Here is a 23,942-nt window from a genome sequence, read left to right on the forward strand (position 1 = left end):
AGAATTCAGTGAGAAGAAATGGAGGGCCTGATATTTTACAGGAAGAAAGGCCCAAGAGAGTCCTGCATCTGGGATTTTCCTAATCTGTTTCAGGGGCGTAGCCAGACAACAGATTTTGGGTGGGCCTGGGCAAGAAGTGGGTGGGCACCAAGTGTTCTCCCCCCCCCCCCCCCCCCCCCAAAAAAAAAAATATCTCCACTGGCGGGAAAACACTTCTTTCCACCATGGCAGTCTGCAACAGGCATGCACTGAAAACTGAGCATGTGCAGGTGCCAGTATCATGGAGAGTAGCATTTTCGTTACCATCAGGGGGAACTCTTCAGCTGGTGGATTTTGGGATCCCCACCAGCTACCGCTAAACGTGTGCTACTCTTGGGTGGGCCTGACCACCCAGGCCCACCTCTGGCTACGCAACTGGTCTGTTTTGGACTTGCGTCAACTTGAAGACAAGATGACTGGAACCCGCAAGTCCAAAACTGACTAGGAAAATCGTGATAGTCCATAAACCATCACAGCATATGCAAAGGCTCTTCAATAGTGCCTAGAAAGGGTGAACTTTTGAAAAGGTCTAAAAGGGGTGATTTCCAAAACGGCTGTCTTAAAATTAACTCCCCTTGATGTCTTCTTCTACATTACGTTGCGTTGCGTTGAGAGGAGGTGTTTCCAGGCAGCTGTTTAAGTCAAAGAAGGAAAAGTTGCACAGAAATTGCATTTCAAAATCTACACTAATACTTTTCAAAGAGAACTCTACAGAAAGCTTTCTTCCTTTGACCATTTTTAACGTGAATGTCATCACACACTTCCCTTTTAATAATTAGTGCAAGGACTGGAAGTGAACTCATGCACCGACTTTTCATTAATGCAGGCAGCGAGAACATAGCCCCGCGATACCTCCAAACTAACATGTCCTGATCGCTTTCATCAACTCAAGCCCCTGTTGTATGATGTCTTTCTGAAAGGTGACGGGACTTGGAAAGGGGCCAGATTCAGCCACATTTGAAACAGAAAGAACCCAAAAGGTAAAAAGCAGCTACACAGTCTGTGCGTTGCCGAACATATAACCATTTTTAAACAAAAATCCTGGAAAGAGATGCCTAGTTTTAGGTGACAGAAAGGCCTGTAACTGGCAGTATTCTAGTTTTTTCTGCACGTAAGTGGCCTCTTATAAAAATATTTTTAAAAAACTAGTGGAAAAGTGATTTGATGGCACATATTTTGCCAATGAGTGTGTCTCATTGTCACCAAGCTAAGATCTCTCCAGTATCACAACCTCATGGATAAGTACATAAGTATGTAAGTATTGCCATACTGGGAAAGACCAAAGGTCCATCGAGCCCAGCATCCTGTTTCCAACAGTGGCCAATCCAGGTCACAAATAACCGGCAAGATCCCAAAAAAGTACAAAACATTTTATACTGCTTATCCTAGAAATAGTGGATTTTCCCCAAGTCCATTTAATAACAGTCTATGGACTTTTCCTTTAGGAAGCCGTCCAAACCTTTTTAAAACTCCGCTAAGCTAACCGCCTTTACCACATTCTCTGGCAACAAATTCCAGAGTTTAATTACATGAGTGAAGAAAAAAGTTCCTCCGATTCATTTTAAATTTACTACATTGTACCTTCATCACATGCCCCCTAGTCCTAGTATTTTTGGAAAGCGTGAACAGACGTTTCACATCTACCCGTTCAACTCCACTCATTATTTTATAGACCTCTATCATATCTTGTCTCAATCAGTTATCTATCTAGCTATCAGGGGCTTACAGTTGATGGTTAAGGCACAATACAAGAAGATGCAAATGTTCAGTAAACATCCAAATATAAAGTATGCCACAAAGAAGGCAAAGTCCATAAGTTGTGTGCAAAGAGCAAAGTCCATAGGTAGTATGCACAGAGCTTGGGGTTGTCCTGCCAGTCTAGTGATGGCTGCAGGCCGTGTACAGTGTTCGCTTGTCCACTCCTACACCCTCAGCCACCTTTTCTCCAAGCTGAAGATCCCACACTCACTGCCACCAGGCTGAACAGGGCCACCTTACTCTATGGACCAGGTGAGGCTCTGGCTCAGGGTGCTGGAGATGTTGGGGGCCAAATGCCAGAGGCTGCGATGTCACTGGCCCTATAGGTTAAGCTGACCCAGAGCTTACCTGGCGGGCATTGTGTGTGCAGGGAAAAAAGAAGAGCCGGTAATCCCCTTCTTTCTGTCTTAGGCCACTTTCCCTCGTCTACCTTTAAAGGCAGATTACCCCTCCCAAACGAAGACAATGTTTCACCTAACACAACCCACATCAGCCCCAGCATCTTCCTTCTACCACACCCCGGCTCCTCCTTTGACATAACTTCCTGTTTCCACAGGGGCGCAGCAGAGGGAAGACATCGGGGCTGATGCAGGTAGCGTTAGGTGAAATGCCGTCAGTATTGAGTAGGGGGAAATTGCATTTAAAGGTAGGCCGGTGGTGGGGGAAAGGAAGGCCTGAGGGTGTGTGTGCCAATGGAGGGGCGCGCCAATGATAGGGTGCCAAACCAAAAGTTGGCTTAGGGCACCACGGTCTCTTGAACTGGCTCCGAGGCTGAACCCCTGCATCTGAATGTCTGTATTTGTACATCCACGGTGCTGATATAGCTTCTGCTAGTTGAGAAGTCTGTGACCTGCTCTTTGGGCCTGCAGGAGTGAGTTCCTGACTGATCCAGGTTGGATTACTTCATCCGCAGCGCCCTGGCATTCAGGATGCGATCTCTGGTGGGAAAGTTCAGCACAAAACGAATGTGTTGTCTGAGTTTCTACTGCAGCCGAAAGCCGAGACCCTTATTTTATGTTTCACTCTTCCCACAGGCACTAATCCCTCTGATTTTCTCAACCAAAAAATAAAACAGTCTGTTCATGAGGTCTGTGATTCATTAATTCAGGATTTGCAGGGAGTCGAGAGGTCACTCTTCTCCTTTGTGTCTCTCTGTCTCTGCAGAGCTCCCAACGGCAGGTAATTCTTAAGGAGCTGAACCAGGGGGTCCATAGGCTGAGGATTAATCCCTATCCCTTTAACCAGCGGAGCTCCCTCATCCTGGATACCTGGGGAATGGCCTTTGGGCAATGTGCCATCACGGAATTTGATCGCAGCAGGGTGGCAGTCCAATGCCCAGTCGCCATTAACCATTAGTATCAACAACAGGGATGAGTCAGTGTGGTGGAATAAATCGTATGAGAGCTGTGTGTTCGCTGCAGAAGACGCGCCTCCTCGCGGATTCCAAGATTCTGATTGTGGTTTCACATTCAGTGCAGTGGAACAGGCTTAAAGAGGCAACTCAGCACAGCACTTGAGCTGCATCACACACAGAAATTTCATTCTCACTAATATTATTCTACAAATACCTGACCTCATACTATAGGATCCTAATGTGATCACCAGTATCAAACCTCATGGATCCCACACTCGCTGCCACCAGGCTGAGCTCTCCCCAGTATCACATAGATCCAGGGCTGGTCTTAGCAATTGCGGGGCCCTGTGCAGACCAGTTCAGTGGGCCCCCAATGCCCACCCCTGCCTACCACCCAGTGGCGTAGCTAGGGGGGCACCAGGGGAGCGGCCGCTCCCCCAAACGGAGTTGTGCCGGTGCCTATTTTGAAAATGTGGACCGGCGGAAGTCCACTCTCACGCTGCTTTCGCTCCCCCCGTACCGTCAACCTGGCTCCGCTTCTGCCGCCACCATAAGCCATAATTTATCAGCTTAAAAGGAACCCCACCCCACCCCATACCTTGATATGCATCCACCATGTTTCAGTAGAGAGCAGCAGACAGTGGCAAAAAGTTTCATATCCTGTCAGCTGCCAAGCCCAGAGCTTCCTTGCTGCTGCATCCCGCCCTTGTGGAAGCAGGAAGTGACATCAAAAGGGGGTGGGACGCAGCAGAGAGGAGGCTCTGGGCTCAGCAGCTGACGGGATATGGAAATCGCTGCTGTTGCCTGACGCTCTCTACTGAAATGTGGCTGCACATTAAGGTACGGAGCAGGGAGGTGTTCCGAGACAGACGGACAGACGTGCCAGATATGCGGAGCCCCTAGGAGCGCAAGGCCCTGTGCAACCACCTCTGTCACCCCTGCCTGAGATCTGCCCTGAATGTATCCCGCACTCACTGCCACTAAGCTGAACTCTCCCCAGTATCACAGTCTCATGGATCCCACACTCACTGATTTATTTACAGATGTCCAGCACATAATAATAAGCTGATATTCAGGGTATGATACTGACGCGCTGCTTCTCCTGTTTATTACTCAATAACATTTCACTCCTAGAAAACAAAGCAACATTTTTGAATTTTTGTTTTTACACTTTTACATTTTTGTTTTATTTCCCAGATCTTTTCCACCTTACTTAATTTTAATAATTAATACCAAGCTCGATGACAGCAGCAATTTTATTTAAGTTGAAAAGAAATCAAAATTGAGATTGACAATTTCGATATTATCGCCAACTGTAGCTTTGCGATGTCTACAAATGTTGGTGCTTTCTCTGGCGAACATTTTGTTCAAGGCTCTTTTCCTATTTGCTCATATAGACAACAAGCACAAAAGGGGAAAACTCCGCTTTGGTTTGTGAAATACAACAATAGCCAATAAGTGAATCTATTCTAACAGAAGGTAGGATATCAAAAAATGAATGGAAGGGGGGGAAAAGACCCTCAGACGGGTGACAATCAGCCAAATTGCTGAAATTACTCATAGAGAATCACCATACTTCAATCATCGGTCATAACCCCACCTCCTCCCTTGGTGTGGAAAAATATTTTTTAAGGAAATTTTTATGAAGAAAATGCTGCCTCCACTGCGTCAATCAAAACTTTCAAGACATCAAATGCAAAAAAAACCACTTAGCTTGAAGCAGCATCAGGAATGAGCCTCCCCGCCCAACGGACCCATTTCGCTGGTGGGGTTTCTTCAGGGGAAAGGACGCCCCATTGAGGGTCACTGTTCAAATAGCAAATAGTGATGTCCTAAAAAAAAAAAAACACGTCATGAGTGAACGTTGAATGTCCCACCTACCCTACAAAACTGTTTTAAAAGAACTGAACGACCACCCACTTACTACTTAGCGGCCTGGCTCACAGCTCAAAACGGGGCTGCTGCACGAAGCGCCGCAAAAAGTCAGCGTCTTTTATACGCTTTACGGCCGTTTGTGCGTCTATCCCAGCACGTAAACACAACTGACAAGCTGTGTAAAAAATGGCCGGTTAACCCGCAAGCTGTGTTCCTTGAGTAATTTAAAGGCCAGGGAACACAGCAGAAAAAAACATATTACGGTAGACAAACGCTGTTCGATGCCAAACAAAATGAAAAAACAAAAATAATTAAAAAAATAATTAAAAAAGGACCAATGCTGGACCAGGACCACAAAATACAAAAGTGAACAAAATAAACAAAGTATGTTTGCCAGACAGGAAAAAATCCATATCCGACTCCCCACACACCGACTCCCCACATTTTTTGAAATCCTACATTCTGTTAGAATAGATTCGCTTGTTGGCTATTCTCATATTGACAACTACATAAGAATTTTGCCAAGCTATCTAAAGATTTGGTAACACCATCCCTATTTGTTTGGTAAAAACTTTTTAGATATTGTTTTATAATTTATTCTAGAAACGGCGGTTAGCTTAGCAGAGTTTAAAAAGGGGTTAGACGGTTTCCTAAAGGACAAGTCCATAAACCGCTACTAAATGGACTTGGGAAAAATCCACAATTCCGGGAATAACATGTATAGAATGTTTGTACGTTTGGGAAGCTCGCCAGGTGCCCTTGACCTGGATTGGCCGCTGTCGTGGACAGGATGCTGGGCTCGATGGACCCTTGGTCTTTTCCCAGTGTGGCATTACTTATGTACTTATGTCCTCTACTTGGCTCACTTTTAATACATAGAGCAGTGATTTAACCTATTGTGATGTCATAGTGGCTCATTCCACCAATAAGAGCCAACCTCATTAGTGATGTCACAATGGCTTGATTGTATAGAATGTTTGTACGTTTGGGAAGCTCGCCAGGTGCCCTTGGCCTGGATTGGCCGCTGTCGTGGACAAGATGCTGGGCTCGATGGACCCTTAGTCTTTTCCCAGTGTGGCATTACTTATGTACTTATTATTACAGCCTTGTCAGTTTTTTATCACATGGATCTGAGAAGGTGCATAGTAAATAAAACTATCTTCTTGATTTTATGATATTTTATCTCATTAACCCTCAGGATGCTGGTCTCACAGAAACCAATCTAATAGTAAATATTGGACTTATGGAACATATGTGTATTAGTGTTTAATCACCATCAGCGTTCGTGATTGCAGAGCAAGCATTAACAGTGATTAAAATTACTAACGCCGTTAATGCTGACATGGGAGATAATCCCATGACAGGGGTAATCCCGGAAATAATTGAGTTGAGGTGGCGCTAGTTGCGGCATAAGGGGGAAGTCCTTGACTCAGCCTGGTGGCGAAACATGCATGTCGGACAGCGTTGAGCCCCCAGTTGGAGCATATTTAAGCTAAGTGCTTTAAATACCTCTAAAAAATTATGTAGAAACCGATGAGGAATTTGGTGCTAAAATTAATTGACAAAAACTTATCATTGGACAATTAAGCACCTCTGAGGCGAAATTTGAAACATCTATAGGAGACATGTTAAGATTTTGTGACAATTTTGAGAAGTCATTGAACGGTTTGGAGAAAAAGCATTGAGGAATAAATCGGGGACTATTAAATCTGTTGGTGACATGGGAGATAATGACAGCACATTCACCCCCCCCCCCCTCAATACTACTACTACTACTACTTATCATTTATATAGCGCTACTGGACGTATGCAGCGCTATACACTTGAACATGAAGAGACAGTCCCTGCTCGACAGAGCTTACAATCTAATTAGGACAGACAAACAGGACAAACAAGAAATAAGGGAATATTAAAGTGAGGATGATAAAATAAGAGTTCTGCACAAGTGAATAAGGGTTAGGAGTTAAAAGCAGCATCAAAAAGGCAGTGGCGTTCCTAGCCTGGATGGCACCCGGGGCAGATCGCCGATGCGCCGCCCCGGGTGCAGCACGCCCCCCTGCGAAATGACACCTTCCCCTCCCCCGGCGAAATGATACCCCGCCCGGGTGCACGCCGCTGGGGGGGGGGGGGGGGCCGCGGCACGCACCTGTGGGCTCCGAGTTCGCTAACTTCGCTCGTTCGCTGCAGCTCCCTCTGCCCCAGAACAGGAAGTAACCTGTTCCGGGGCAGAGGGAGCTGCAGCGAAGTTAGCAAACTCGGAGCCCAGCGGCGTGCACCCGGGGCGGACCGCCCCCACCGCCCCCCTTGCTACGCCACTGCAAAAAGGTGGGCTTTTAGCTTAGATTTGAAGACGGTCAGAGATGGAGCTTGACGTAGCGGCTCAGGAAGTCTATTCCAGGCATATGGTACAGCAAGATAAAAGGAACAGAGTCTGGAGTTAGCAGTGGAGGAGTAGGGTGCAGATAAGAGAGATTTACCCAGTGAACGGAGATTTACCCAGTGAATCCCCTCCGAAAGACCCCCCCCCCCTTCTGCTTCACTCACCTCCACCCCTCCTACCTTAAAGATGTTCTGGTGGTCTAGGGTAGAGCGGGCAGAAGTAATCTCCAATCACTCCTTCCTGTGCCAGCTCTAGGTTCAAAATGGCAGCAGCAACCTCTAGCCCTAATCTCAAGGTACTACCATTAGGATCCTGACCCCTAGTGGTAGTACCATGAAGCTACCACTACAGGTCACTTTTGCTGACCTAATTTAACCCAGAGGTCCTTTTACAAAGTCATGCCAACAAGTGGCCTGAAGTAGTGTGGGCATGTGTATTAGATGCCCACTAAACCATTTCTTCAGCACATCTGGAAAAAAAAAGGGGGGGGGGGAGTTGGGCTGGAAAATGGACGTGCAGTAAAATGAAAACCTGTGCTTGTCTATTTACGGTCTCCATCCAGCGAACGCCATCTGACGATTTCCTCTGGGAACGCCCCCGTGGTGGAAAATAGAAAATTGTTTTGTACCGTGTGTTTTTGGTGCACCAAACTCAGAATTACCACCAGGCACAGGCGCTAGCCGGCTGGTAATGCTGATTTCACATGAGCTGCAGACGCGTAGGCCGTTATACAACATAGTAAATGACGGCAGATAAAGACCTTACGGTCCAAGCTCATTGAAAAGGGTGTTAGGCTATTAAATACATTATTTTCTGAAACCTGATGCACTGAAAAGCAGCACTTTAGCCCTGTGTGATAAATGCATCTGATTAGTGTGACTAAATTTTGCTGGCGGAGGGGGGTAGAGAGAAAATTTTGTGCCCACCCACTTTGGGTTCAGGCCCACCCAAAATTGGCAGTCTGGCTACGCCACTGGTCGCCACCTAATCTCCGCTAAGATTCCATGGATCCATTCCTTCTAAATAGGATTCCTTTGCGTTTATCCCACACATGTTTGAATTCCATTACTGTTTTCATCTCCACCACCTCCCGCGGGAGGGCATTCCATGTATCCACCACCCTCTCCCTGAAAAAATACTTCCTGACATTAGTCCTGAGTGCCCCCCTTCAACCTCAATTCATGTCCTCTGGTTCTACCGCCTTCCCGTCTCCGAAAAAGGTTCATTTGCGGATTAACACCTTTCAAATATTTGAACGCCTGTATCATGTCACCTTGTTTCTCCTTTTCTCCAAGGTATACATGTTCAGGTCAGCAAGTTAGATTTTTTTTTTTATATTAACAGTTTGGCAACTTTTCATCTTCCCCTTCTCTTTATTTTATGGCCATTGTCTGACGTGATTTCAATGACCCCAATATTGACTGAATAAATAAAATATCGAGGTTTACTAGGAGGTAAAGTTCCTATATGAAATAAATGACTGTTTCATGGAGCAGCTGGTTCAGGAACTGACAAGAGTGGGAGCAATTCTAGCCCTAGTCATTCGTGGAACACAGGATGTGGTTGAAGAGGTAACAGTATTGGGGCCAGTTGGCAAAAGTGATCATAACATAATCAAATTTGGTTTCATAATTGGAGTGAGTATATATAGAAAATCTGCCCCCGGCTGCTGTGTGCTAATCCCGATACAGTTCATTCACTCTGAATGGGCTGTGTCGGCACTGCTGCGTGGCAGCCACTAACGCAGTTTAGTAAACGGGGGGGGGGGGGGGGGGGGGGGGGGGGGGGGCTAGTCCACTAGTATTTAACTTTCAAAAAGCAGACTAAAATAAAATGAGGAAAATGGTCCAAAAAAAAAAAAAAAGACTAAGGAGAGCAGATGCAAAGGTTAAAATTTACATCAAAGTGTGGACATTCAAGAAAATGCCATCCTGGAAGCCCAAACCAGATTTATTTATTTATTTATTTATTAGGATTTATTTACTGCCTTTTGGAAGGAATTCACTCAAGGCAGTGTACAGTAAGAATAAATCAAACATGAGCATTAGACAATTACAACAGTAAAAATATTCAAAAACAATACAAAGTATGGCATAGTATACTATTTACAATGTCAACACAATACGTAATAGAACATTATAATTGATAGCGAAGGGTAAAGCAAAGATGGAACATAGAGAAAGGTAAGAAAGTAGGAAGAGTTAGAAAGTAAGGTGACTGATTTAAAGAAAGTTGCACATAACTGTCAGAGAGGTGATTAAATATTATCTCAGCTAGGGTAGGAGTGGATAAACATGTCCTACTGCAGTACGTGTAGCCCGACTCACCCCTTGTGTGTGAGTGAGACTAACAAGTTAGTTACTTCTTCCGTTAAAGGCTTGGTTGAAGAGCCAAGCTTTCACCTGCTTCCTGAAGTAGAGGTAGTCTTGTGTTAAGCGCAGCCTTTCAGGCAATGCATTCCAGAGTGTGGGGGCTATTCCGGAGAAGACTCACTTGCAGGTATCACATCGTGTAATGTCTTTTGGAGAGGGTGTGATTAGTGATAGTCCTTGAGAGGACCTTAGTGTCCTTGGCGGTGTGCGGAGCATCATTCTTCATGTACTGAGGGCCATTTCCTTTGAGGGCCTTGAAGATCAGACATAGAGTTTTAAATTTAGCCCTGTATTGTACTGGTAGCCAGCATGTATTAAAAAAGGTGGAAAGGTGGTCAAACGAGACCCAGCATGGTTTAAAAGAGAGGTGAGGCAGCTAATAGAGCTTAAAAAAAAACATCTTTCAGAAAGTAGAAGGATCTGACTGAGGATAATAGGAAACAGCATAAGGAATGGCAAATTAGATACAAAGTGCTGATAAGGAAGTAAAAAGAGAGATTTTGAAATGAAGTTTACCTTAGAGACAAAAACACAGTAAAAACTTTTCAGGTACATTCAATGCAAGAGAATCAACTGGGCCATTAGATGATTGAAGAGTAAAGGGGGCACTCAGGGAGGACAAGGCCACAGCGGAGAGACAAAATGAATTCTTTGCTTCAGTCTTCACTGAGAAAGATGTGGGGTAGATACCCAGGGCCGCTGAGAGACATAGCCAGGTCTGGGGCAGAACCAGACTGCTGCAAGCCGCCCCCCCCCCCCCCCCACTCTTGTAACGCCGCTCCCACCCACTCGCCCCCTTACCTTTCTGTCTTTGCCTCCAAAAGGGGGGGGGGGCACCGGCAAGCCACTTCCTGCTTGCCTGTTCCCACGGTCTGTCCTCTCCTGTTCCTGTCCGTACTGGGAGTCAGGACCCAGATGATTGCATTAACGCAATATCACGCTAATGCAATCATCCAGGTCCTGGGAAGCACGCAGGAACAGTGAAGGACAGACCCGGAATCAGACCACTTCTTCCAGGTAATTCCATGGGCAACTTCTAATTACTGCCAATGAAGTGCTTGTTAACATAAATTATTGATCGTTAGTGTCTGACTAATTAACTTACACATGGATCTGGGATCCATGGGCCAAACTTGCACGTACAACTTTGGGGGACCTTTACTGGATTCCCCCTACCTGTGTATCTTCGACAATTGTCACCAGCGCTTATACTAGCTCAATGGCCAGCTGAAGTAAAATACAGGGGCATTTTCGATGTGACGTTTAAATCCGACTTTGGACGTTTTGCTCAAAATAATATAGTGATTTTGAAACAGCAAAATGTTTGTCTTTTTTGTTTTGAAAATGGCCATTTGCTAGGTATTGCTGTACTCAGTGCGTCTATCCTTTTGAAGCATTTTCAGGAAAAAAAAAATGACCAAGTGGAAAACGCACAAAATCAAGCCATTGGGATGTATGGGGGACTGGTATTCTTAGTAGACTGGCCACACAGACATAAGTACATAAGTATTGCCATACCGGAAAAGACCAAAGGTCCATCAAGCCCAGCATCCTGTTTCCAACAGTGGCCAATCCAGGTCACAAACACCTGGCAAAATCCTAAAAAAGTACAAAACATTTTATACTGCTTATTCCAGAAATAGTGGATTTTCCCCATTTAATAACGGTCTATGGACTTTTTCCTCTAGGAAGCCGTCCAAACCTTTTTTAAACTCCGCTAAGCTAACCACCTTTACCACATTCTCTGGCAACGAATTCCAGAGTTTAACTACACGTTGAGTGAAGAAACATTTTCTCTGATTCGTTTTAAAATTTATTACATTGTAGCTTTATCGCATGCCCCCTAGTCCTAGTATTTTTGGAAAGCGTAAACAGACGCTTCACGTCTACCCGTTCAACTCCACTCATTATTTTATAGACCTCTATCATATCTCCCCTCAGCTGCTTTTTCTCCAAGCTGAAGAGCCCTAGCCGCTTTAGCCTTTCCTCATAGGGAAGTCGTCTCATCCCCTTTATCATTTTCGTCGCCTTTCTCTGCACCTTTTCTAATTCCACTATATCTTTTTTTTAGATGCGGCGACCGTCCCAGCAGAGCAGTGGGGCACCCTAGGGGGTGCTGCAGTGGACTTGACATAAAAGGTCCCAGGTACGCATCTCACCATTACCTCCTTATATTGTATGATGAGCCCTCCAAATCCCAGCAAAAAAACTACTGTACCCAACTGTCCACCACTACAATAGCCCTTATGGCTGCAGGGGTCACTTATATGTGGGTACAGTAGGCTTTTGGTGGGTTTTGGAGGGCTCACACTTTCCACCACAAGTGTAACAGAGTGATTATGAACCTGGGTCCCCTTCTCTACACTGCACTGACCACTAGGCTACTCCAGGGCAGTGGCGTTCCTAGGGGGGGCAGTGGGGGCGGTCCGCCCCGGGTGCAGGCCGCCGGGGGGGGTGCCGCGTGCACCTGCCCTCCGTTGTTCCATGCTTCTTCTCTGCCCCGGAACAGGTTACTTCCTGTTCCGGGGCAGAGAAGAAGCATGGCGGCGTGCACCCGGCGGGGGGGGGGGGTGTTCCTTCGCGGGGGGGTCCTTTCACCGGGGGGGGTCCGCGCTGCATCGGGGGGGCGCTGCACCCGTGGGGCGAGGCGAATCGGCGATCCGCCCCGGGTACCAGCCCCCCTAGGAACGCCACTGCTCCAGGGACCTGCTTGCGGCTCTAATAGGACTGGCCAAACATCTGAGACTGTCATAGAGGCTGGTATGTACTGTTTCTTTCACATCTTTGAGGGGTGGGAGGGGGTCATTCCTTTATTTCTTCAGTGGTCATCCAGTCATTTAGGACACTTTTTAGTGACTTAGTCATTATTAAATCATGTCTAGCTAAAAACGTCTTCGTTTTAGTCCTGGACATTATGGCAGAAAAAACATCCGCGTGTTAGGAACACCCAAATCCCACCCTTAACATGCCCCCTTGTGATTTGAACACATGGTGGATGAACTGCTTCGAGAAACATTTAGAAAATGGGGTTTCAAAAATAGTGATTTGAACGTTTTGGCAAGTAAAATGTGCAAATGCTGCTTTATGCCACTTTTTAAATGTTTTTTCTCTTTCCAAATTGAGCTTCGACAGTAACATAGTAGATGACGGCAGATAAAGACCTGTACAGGCCATCCATTCGGCCCTGCAAGATAAACTCATTGCATGAAGTACGATCTAATACTACATATGTGTGTTCACACCTAAATTATATACCTGGTCAGGCTGGTAGATGCCTACCTTCCTTTTTAAAACAGGCACCTCTCTGGGCACCTATGTATAGGATCCTTGTGGTAGAATTACCCCCTTAATGCTGATGAATGTAGGAATAATTTGAAACCTCTTGATTAGATGTTTCCAATTAGTGGAGTGGAGTGGAACAGGTGGATGTGAAGCGTCTGTTCACGCTTTCCAAAAATACTAGGACTAGGGGACATGCGATGAAACTACAGTGTAGTAAATTTAAAACAAATTGGAGAAAATTTTTCTTCACCCAACGCGTAATTAAACTCTGGAATTCGTTGCCGAAGAACGTGGTGAAGGCGGTTAGCTTGGCAGAGTTTAAAAAGGGGTTAGACAGTTTCCTAAAGGACAAGTCCATAAACCGCTACTAAATGGACTTGGGAAAAATCCACAATTCCAGGAATAGCATGTATAGAATGTTTGTACGTTTGGGAAGCTCGCCAGGTGCCCTTGGCCTGGATTGGCCGCTGTCGTGGACAGGATGCTGGGCTCGATGGACCCTTGGTCTTTTCCCAGTGTGGCATTACTTATGTCCCAAGACGTTATACTGAAAATTGACCTCACTGAGCTAGACCTTGTCCATCCTCTCTCAGATCTGTGGTTTTACCTTGCTCTTTAAGACATGGATTTAGGGCAATGGCACTGCTCCAATAAAGCAGAAACCTGAGAAAGGACAGGCAGAGAAGGAAGAGAAGAAGCCAAGGTGCTTCACCAGCGGAAAAGCCAGTGAAGATAAGAAAGGATTAGAGCTGCAATGTCCATCAAAAGCTCTGCTTGTGCTGGCTGGTTTCAAGAATCACCCCCTGAAGGTAAGCGATCAGATCCCCCTGTCTCAGCTCCAGTGTCACAACAGCCTTTTTACCTCCTGAGGTCAAGGGGACAAACCAGTTTTCTCACTTAAAACCTTAATCTCCACCTGCCTTTCCTTTTACTCACTGGGAGACTGTTATTTCATTCTCCCCAAACACCCCGCAGGGCATGTCCGTGAGAGGTAGAGATGTGCTTCCTCTAAGGCTGGGACTGGGCTGCAGAGGCCGAATCCTTGGGCAGGTCATGCCCGGCCGGGCGGGCGCTGTTTATACTAAGGTAACACAACCAGGCTCAGGATGCTTCCTCTGCTCCCCAACCCAGCCTTCCAACTGCTAGGATTAAGTCTTAGGTTCTGTTTCCCACCTTGTTGCTGGAATGAACCGTAATTCCCCCCCCCCCCCCCCCCCCCAGGACATATCAATTAGATGACGAAGAGGTGTTGAAATGGGAATCTGTCTGTCAATCTATTCTCCTGTTTATCTATGTCCAGGTCTCTACATGCCTAGGAATTATCACTGCATCTTGCAATACTTCTGTCTGTCTTGTTCTCTTCTCTTGATTGTTGATGAGACTGACTGTACAGACTGGTATTCAAGTATTCAACATGCCTCCTTCATGACCGTATGCAGCGCTGTTTATTCCAACATACACTGGACCAAGGGCTCAGCGGTGGAGATGAAGTATTATTGTGCCCAATGGAAAAATAAATTACAAAATGCAGCCTGGATGGCTTCATTAGCATCAGGGTAGAGGAAACCTCACGTCTTCCTCCAATTTGTTTTCCATCAAGGAACTGTGAGCCGGGGGCGTAGCCAGACCTCGGCGGGAGAGGGGGTCCACAGCACGAGGTGAGGGGCACATTTTTGTCCCCAACCCCCGCCAGCCGAAGTTCTCTTCAGCGCCGGTCTCCGGCGCGTTCGCTGATCTGTTTCTGTGAGTCCTGACTCCTGACGTCCTACAAAGGTACCTGGCGGCGGCGGCAGGGGAGGGTCGGTGGCCGGAGGGGGGGGGGTCAAAAGTAGAGGGGGCCAGAGCTAAGTCTGTGGGGGCCCATGCCCCCATGGCCCCAACTAGTGTCATCGTGCACAGGAGGAGCAAGAAGAAAGATGAGCAGGGGGAGGGCAGCGAACGCAACTGCGCCAGAGACCGCGCTGGAGAAGGCTTCGGCTGGCAGGGGTTGGGGACCCCCGCCAGCAAAGGTATTTGTTTGTGAGGGGGCGAGGCGAGGAGGGTGGGGGGGGCAAGGCGAGGCGGTTTCAGATCACTAGTGCCATGCTGATCCCAGACTGGTTGTATCTCATTAAGTCTGGAGAGCTGGACTTCCAAATTAAGGACCGCAGGGGCCTAGGTGAACTGAAGTAAAGCCTGGACTGGCTCAGTCTGTCCCCAGTAACCTGGAGCCATCTGGTAAATGTTATGATACAGGTATGCATTTCCTTGGCTTGACTACATTCTTGCAGGCATGTGCCTGCACTAGCTCAGACGCCTCCCATTTACCTTCTGCTTAACAAGCAAATTAAGGTAGCAGATTATCTCTCACCCCCCCCCATCCCCCTTCTTTAGAAATAGCTAGAGGGTAGCTTCTTGCCAAGATTGTTGCTTCACCCACAACCAATCTCGTTAATAAGGAGGCTGAGTTTTGGCATCTTACAGTCCCAAAAGTGTAAATGCCCAGCTCGGTATTGGAATGCAAGGAAAAGGCAGACTTATTCATTAGGATATGTGACCTGATTGACGTTCCTGGATCCCTGCCATAGCTCCTTATGTTTGACAGGGCGGCACGCCTCAGTGCAACAGTGGCGATGCCCTTATCCACACCTGGCAACAAGCAGCCAGCTGTTGAGACAATCATTTTGGGAGCTAAAAGAAGAGCAATTCATTCACCCTAATAAATGGAAAGTCTTACAAAAGGTGGTGGAGAAGGGTCTTATCTACATAACCTGCTCAACTGGGAAAAGGGGGAAAGACTTCATCAGCTTTAGAGAAAGAGGTTTTTCCCTCAAGGAGTTGTGAGATTGAGAAATATTTCACCTGTGACCAGGGCTGATCCTAGGGAAGTATGGCCCTTCCTAACCCTGCAATATTTTCATCTCTCCCCACCCCCAATGCACACAAAGCACACAATCATCACAGTGAGTGAAGCTGAAAGAGAAGGAAGCAGATACAGGTGAGAAGTGTTGCTCCGCTCCTGTCTAGGGGAGGGACAGGGCCATGTGGAGGAGGGGGAACTGTAAGAGCTTATGGGTGCTAATATGAACACTTAGAAGGACTTAGCATTGGGACCCCCATGAAGCTGGAGCCACAAACATGTACTCATCCAAAATCCATAACAGCCCCTGCGTGTGGCTACAGTATTAAATAAATCTCAAAGATTATGGGACATGTTTATCGGAGGAACTGATTGACTGAAGATGCAACAGTGCTTTTCATCTTTTCATGAATCACCATATCCAGGGAGAAGATAATGAAATGGCTGCCATTGATGGACCTCAGATCTTCTTTTAATGTAGCCCATGGCCTCAAGCACTTTGGCAAACCTCTCAGTCATTCCTCCCATCATTGGCCTCATACAGTTCAATAGATTTTCACTCATTCCCATCACCGATTTTTTTTTCAGATTTATATCCCACTTTAATATCAAAGCAGGTTACAATAAAACATTGATAAAATAATTTTAAAAAATAACAAGACAATATAATACAATAACTATCATTCAAAAAGTACTACATGGAGAACTGCAAGAGTAAATGAGATCAAATCAGTCTTCCATAAAAATCATTTGCAAAATAAAAAGTCTTCAAATGTTTCTTAAACTGTTGCTTACTAGGACAAAGTCTTAAATAACCAGGCAGTTGGTTCCATAAGTTCACTCCCGCAATAGAGAAAGTTTGATTGCGTATATCAGTAGAGTCTCACTCATTGTTCCCATCACTGGTCTCACACACTTCAGTAGAGCCTCACTCATTGTTCCCATCACTGGTCTCACACACTTCAGTAGAGCCTCACTCATTGTTCCCATCACTGGTCTCTTATACTTCAGTAGAGTCTCACTCATTGTTCCCATCACTGGTCTCTCACACTTCAGTAGAGTCTCACTCATTGTTCCCATCACTGGTCTCTCACACTTCAGTAGAGTCTCACTCATTGTTCCCATCACTGGTCTCACACACCAGTAGAGTCTCACTCATTGTTCCCATCACTGGTCTCACATACTTCAGTAGAATCTCACTCATTCTCATCACTGGTCTCATACACTTCAGTAGAGTCTCACCCATTGTTCCCATCACTGGTCTCTTATACTTCAGTAGAATCTCACTCATTTTTACCATCACTGGTCTCATACTTCAATAGAGTCTCACTCATTCTCATCATTAGTCTCATACACTTCAGTAGAGTCTCACTCATTGTTCCCAACACTGGTCTCATACACTTCTGTAGAGTCTCACTCATTGTTCCCATCACTGGTCTATCACACTTCAGTAGAGTCTCACTCATTGTTCCCATCACTGGTCTCATACTTCAGTAGAGTCTCACTCATTCTCATCACTGGTCTCATACACTTCAGTAGAGTCTCACTCATTGTTCCCATCACTGGTCTCACACACCAGTAGAGTCTCACTCATTCTCATCACTGGTCTCATCAATTTCAGTAGAGCCTCACTCATTGTTCCCATCACTGGTCTAATATACTTCAGTAGAGTCTCACTCATTGTTCCCATCACTGATCTCTTATACTTCAGTAGAATCTCACTCATTGTTCCCATCACTGGTCTCATACTTCAATAGAGTCTCACTCATTCTCATCACTAGTCTCATACACTTCAATAGAGTCTCACACATTGTTCCTATCACTGGTCTCATACACTTCAGTAGAGTCTCACTCATTGTGCTCTTAGTAGATATTCTACTGTGGAGTATGAAAATACCTTCTTAAGGTCCTTTTCTTAGCTCTCTATTTCCACTGTTCTACCAGAATAGCCACCTCTTTCCCACCAGTCCGTGTGGTTTCAGTCTACCTGAATATTTTTACTTTGTATTCTTGCAGCTAATTCCTTACTTTGTACCTGATGTCTTTGTGGACATCTTGGAAAAGGTATGTGTGGAAAATAGCCTGCCGACGTTTGCAACTTTCATGCGCAGGTTCTGTTTTCCTCTCCTGACCTAACCACACTTCTAGAAACACTTCTTAAGTCAACTGAACTGAAGTATAGAGACCAGGAAGCCTGTGTGTGCTTGTTGCAGAGCTGAGGTGGGAAGTTTTCAGAAACACTAATTAATCACATTAAACTGCTACTTACTCAGGTATTATCATTACTCCTGATGTACTTTTCAAACCACAGATCATCCATGTAAAGACCACGTAGCTATTGTTTGGAAAACTGTAACCTGCTCTGCACTTGCCTGTGAATGAATACTGGACTTTGAAAATATGCATGCATGGTGGCTCCAAGAGGCTTGAGGAATGCAAGGAGAAGAGTCACGTCATATTGCAGACACTTGAATTCCTGAGAGGTGGCCTGACAGTGTTGTTCAATTGAGGTAGAACTGATTTAGCTACAGAAAGAAAAATACAGTGGCATTCGTAAATTGCTTATCATTATTATATTTATCATCTACATAACATTAGCAGACATTTGCATGCTCATGCTGCAGAGGAGTAGCCTAGTGGTTAGTGCAGTGGACTCTGATCCTGGGGAACTGGGTTTGATTCCCACTGCAGCTCCTTGTGACCTTGGGCAAGTCACTTAACCCTCCATTGCCCCTGGTACAAAATAAGTTCCTGTATATATTATATAAATCATGTTACAAAAACCACAAAAAGGCAGTATATCAAGTCCCATTTCCCTTCCCCCCTTTCCGTTATGACATCACAATATCAGAAGTGAGCCAAGTATCAGGCAATCAAGCCATTGTGACATCACTGATGAGGTTGGCTCTTATTGGTGGAATGAGTGGAGGAGTAGCCTAGTGGTTAGTGCAGTGGACTCTGATCCTGAGGAACTGAATTCAATTCCTGCTGCAGCTCCTTGACTCTGGGCAAGTCACTTAACCCTCCATTGCCCCTGGTACAAAATAAGTACCTGAATATATGTAAACCGCTTTGAATGTAGTTGCAAAAACCTCAGAAAGCCGGTATATCAAGTCCCATTTCCCTTTCCCCCCTGGCGGTATATCAAGTCCCATTTCCCTTTCCCTTATGACATCACAATATCAGAAGTGAGCCAAGTATTGGGCAATCAAGCCATTGTGACATCACTGATGAGGTTGGCTCTTATTGGTGGAATGAGTGGAGGAGTAGCCTAGTGGTTAGTGCAGTGGACTTTGATCCTGGGAACTGTATCGGGCAATCAAGCCATTGTGACATCACTGATGAGGTTGGCTCTTATTGGTGGAATGAGTGGAGGAGTAGCCTAGTGGTTAGTGCAGTGGACTTTGATCCTGGGGAACTGAGTTCAATTCCCACTGCAGCTCCTTGTGACTCTGGGCAAGTCACTTAACCCCTCCATTGCCCCTGGTACAAAATAAGTACCTGAATATATATGAATATACGCCGTTGTGGAATGCACTAACTACTGACTTGAAAACTATTGACGAAATTACCAACTTCCGTAAATCTCTGAAGGCTTATCGCTTCAACAAGGCCTACAAAGAGAACCCATAACCTTACTAAACCACTTCTCCAACCCACCCCAATACGACAGTCCATCTTCTACACTCACCCTAAATACTCTCTTTTTTCCCTACTTATTCTTTCTACATCATTAATTGTATTTGACATCCTGGAATGACAATGCCATAATAGGACTCTGTAAACCACATTGAGCCTGCAATTAGGTGGGAAAATGTGGGATACAAATGCAATAAAATAAATAAATAAATAAATAAATAAAACGCTTTGAATGTGTTGCAAAAACCTCAGAAAGGCGGTATATCAAGTCCCAGTTCCCTTTCCCTATTTGAGATTCTAGATGGAATGTTGGCTACTGTTTGAGATTCTGTTGCTACTATTTGAGATTCTACATGGAATGCTAATGTTGCTATTCCACTAGCAACATTCCATGTAGAAGCCTGCCCTTACAGATCAGCAACGCGGTCGCGCAGGCTTCTGTTTCTGTGAGTCTGACACTGTTGATCACCAACTGCTCCTTAATACGCTGACCTAACTTGGATTTCAGGGCTCTGTTCTTTTCTGGTTTTCTTCTTATCTCTCCCATCGCACTTTTAGTGTATACTCTGGTGGATCCTCCTCCACTTCTATCCCACTTTCAGTTGGTGTACCTCAGGGCTCTGTCTTGGGACCTCTTCCCTTCTCAATCTATTCTTCTTCCCTTGGTGCTCTGATCTTATCCCATGGTTTTCAGTATCACCTTTATGCTGATGACTCCCAGATCTACCTCGCCACACCAGTGGCGTTCCTGGCCTGGATGGCACCCGGGGCGGAGCGCCGATGCACCCCCCGGGTGCAGCGCCCCCCCCCCCCCCCCACTAAATGACACCCCCCCCAGGTGCACACCGCTGGGGGGGGGTGCCGCGGTGCGTCCCTGCTCCGAGTTCGCTAAACTTCGCTTCGCTGCAGCTCCCTCTGCCCTGGAACAGGAAGTAACCTGTTCCGGGGCAGAGGGAGCTGCAGCGAACGAGCGATGTTTAGCGAACTCGGAACAGATGTGCGCTGCGGCACCCCCCCCCCCAGCGGTGTGCACCTGGGGGGTGTCATTTCGCCCCCCCCCCCCCCCCCCCTTGGTACGCCACTGCGCCACACCAAAAATTTCAGCAGGAACTCAGGCCCAAGTATCAGCCCGCCAGTCTGACTTTGCTGCCTGGATGTCTCACCGCCATCTGAAACTAAACATGACCAAGATTGAGCTTCTTATCTTTCCCCCTCAACCAACCTCTCCTCTTCTCCCATTTTCTATATCTGTGGATAACACTCTGATCCTCCTTGTCTTATCAGCTTGTAACCAAGGGGTCGTCTTTGACGCCTCTCTCTCTTTCTCTGCACCAGAGGCGTATCTGGAATCCGGCGGTAGGGGGGGCCAGAGCCAGAGAGGGGGGGCACATTTTTGCCTCCCTCCCCCCCCCCCCCCGCCGCCGCCGCCTCTCTCCACCCCCTCCCCGCCGTCAACCCTCCCCCGTTGCTTACTTTTGCTGGCGGGGGCCCCAACCCCCGCCAGCCGAGGTCCGACCCGCAATCTCCATATTTCATCTTCCTCCGTGGCCATGTGCTTCAAGGAAGTAACGCTGCAGTGCTGATTGGTTGAATCCAGTTCGGCGTCTGACGTCGCTGCGACCTCGGCTGGCGGGGGTTGGGGCCCCCGCCAGCAAAAGTAAGCAGCGGGGGAGGGTTGACGGCGGGGAGGGGGGCCAGGGCGAAATCTGCGGGGGCCCAGGCCCCTGTGGCCCCACGCAGATACGCCCCTGCTCTGCACATATTCAACAGACTGCTAAAACTTGTCATTTCTTTCTCTATAATATCAGCAAAATTCATCCTTTCCTTTCTGAGTACACTACCAGAAACCTCATCCACGCTCTTATCACCTCTCGCTTAGACTATTGCAACTTGCTTCTCACAGGTCTCCCACTTAGCCATCTCTCTCCTCTTCAATCTGTTCAAAATTCTGCTGCACGACTAATATTCCACCAGGGTCGTTATGCTCATATTAGCCCTCTCCTCAAGTCACTTCACTGGCTTCCTATCCGTTTCCGCATACAGTTCAAACTCCTCTTATTGACCTATAAGTGCATTCACTCTGCAGCTCCTCAGTACCTCTCCACTCTCATCTCTCCCTACATTCCTCCCTGGGAACTCCGTTCACTGGGTAAATCTCTCTTATCTGCACCCTTCTCCTCCACTGCTAACTCCAGACTCCGTTCCTTTTATCTTGCTACACCATATTCCTGGAATAGACTTTCTGAGTCAGTACGTCAAGCTACATCTCTGGCCAAATCTAAGCTAAAAACCCACCTTTTTGATGCTGCTTTTAACGCCTAACTCCTATTCACTTGTTCACTATCCATGTCTGTTGTATCATTCTCACCTTAGTAATTCCTTTATCCCTTTTTGTCCTGTTTGTCTGTTCTGATTAGATTGTAAGCTCTCCTGAGCAGGGACTATCTCTTCATGTTCATACGTCTAGTAGCACTATAGAAATGATAAGTAACATAGAGGCATATTTTCAAAGCACTTTGGGAGGCTAAGTTCCATAGGTTTCTATGGAACTTTGGGAGGCTAAGTGCTTTGAAAATGAGCCTGATAGTAACATAGTAGATGACGGCAGAAAAAGACCTGCATGGTCCATCCAGTCTGCCCAAGACAAACTCATATGAGTATATCTTACCTTGAATTGAATTTGTACCTGTCCTTTTCAGGGCACAGACCATATAAGTCTGCCCAGCAGTATTTCCCGCCTCCCAACCACCAGTCCCGCCTCCCAGCACCGGCTCTGGTACAGACCGTATAAGTCTGCCCTCCCCTATCCTCGCTTCCCAACCACCACCCCCCTCTTTCCCCCACCTGCTCCAATGACCCCTTCTGCCCAGGGGCCCAGGTCACTGTCAGTCCATCCCTGGTTGGCATTGCTACAGTGTAGTTCAATGGACCTACATGTCTACTGGTAGTTAATGCAATTCAAATAATTGGATATTTATCAAGAGAAAAAGGGGAGAGATGGAATGAGAGAGTGAGGAACCGAGTTCTGGTTCAGAGAGATACATGAAGGGAGTGGGCGGCGTAAGCTCCTTACTGCACAGATACTTTTAACTTAAAGCCCTGAAAGAGCTCCTGCAGCAAGTACGGAGAGATTTGTTTAGTTTTGAGCTTATGCTGGTGACAGAAGTAACCCCCTCATTAAATAATTACCTACTGTGTGGCTGCATAACACCCACACTGACTCAGCTAAAGAAACTAAACACACAGCTCCAAGACAGTAGTACATCTAACCACAGCATACTCCATATCTGCCCTCTAGATACACGGCATACTTGACCTCAGGGGCACGGCCTACCTAAACACAAGACACACGACACACCTACTGCAGGGAGCACGGCCTCCTTAAACACAGGACACACAGAACACCTACTCCAGGCAGCACGGCCTACCTAAACACAGGACACACAGAACACCTACTCCAGGGAGCACAGCCTACCTAAAAACAGGACACACAGAACACCTACTGCAGGGAGCACGGCCTCCTTAAACACAGGACACACAAAACACCTACTCCAGGGAGCACGGCCTACCTAAACACAGGACACACAGAACACCTACTCCAGGGAGCACGGCCTACCTAAACACAGGACACACAGAACACCTACTCCAGGGAGCACGGCCTACCTAAACACAGGACACACAGAACACCTACTCCAGGGAGCACGGCCTACCTAAACACAGGTCACACAGAACACCTTCTCCAGGCAGCACAGCCTACCTAAAAACAGGACACACAGAACACCTACTCCAGGGAGCACAGCCTACCTAAACACAGGACACACAGAACACCTACTCCAGGGAGCACGGCCTACCTAAACACAGGACACACAGAACACCTACTCCAGGCAGCACGGCCTACCTAAACACAGGACACACAGAACACCGACTCCAGGGAGCACGACCTACCTAAACACAGGACAAACAAAACACCTACTCCAGGGAGCACGGCCTACCTAAACACAGGACACACAGAACACCTACTCCAGGCAGCACAGCCTACCTAAAAACAGGACACACACAACACCTACTCCAAGGAGCACGGCCTGCCTAAACACAGTTATGCAATATTCACATTGGGGCTGTGTATAAGATGGATATTTTACCTGCTCACTTACCATAAGCCTTCTACCATAAGTATTCTTTGATGTGGTATTGGTAAAGGAAAAGCAATTAGTTACTCTAAGCACTAAGCAGGTAACTATAAGGAGTAATCACTTTCCTAAATGAGTAATTTAATTACTATAACTAATTACGTTAAGTTGAGAAGTAAATAGTAAATCCTTTTTAGGAAGGATAGAGAGGGCCGAAGAGGTGGAGGAGTGGCTCTGTATGTGAGAAAGAATATCAGAGCAGCTGAAATGCGGG

General features: G+C 46.5%; 1 long non-coding RNA gene across 1 annotated transcript; it reads right to left on the bottom strand.

Moving 5' to 3' along the window:
- Positions 1-3,947: 3,947 nt before the first annotated feature.
- On the bottom strand, positions 3,948-20,018 carry LOC115456505. Its single transcript, XR_003939885.1, has 3 exons — positions 20,008-20,018; positions 7,938-7,942; positions 3,948-4,050 (listed from the first exon to the last, which is right to left on the bottom strand). It is a non-coding gene; the product is annotated as an uncharacterized LOC115456505 (long non-coding RNA).
- Between the last annotated feature and the right edge of the window lie 3,924 nt (positions 20,019-23,942).

The sequence above is a fragment of the Microcaecilia unicolor genome, chromosome 13 (assembly GCF_901765095.1).
Source record: "Microcaecilia unicolor chromosome 13, aMicUni1.1, whole genome shotgun sequence".
Classification (NCBI taxonomy): Eukaryota; Metazoa; Chordata; class Amphibia; order Gymnophiona; family Siphonopidae; genus Microcaecilia; species Microcaecilia unicolor.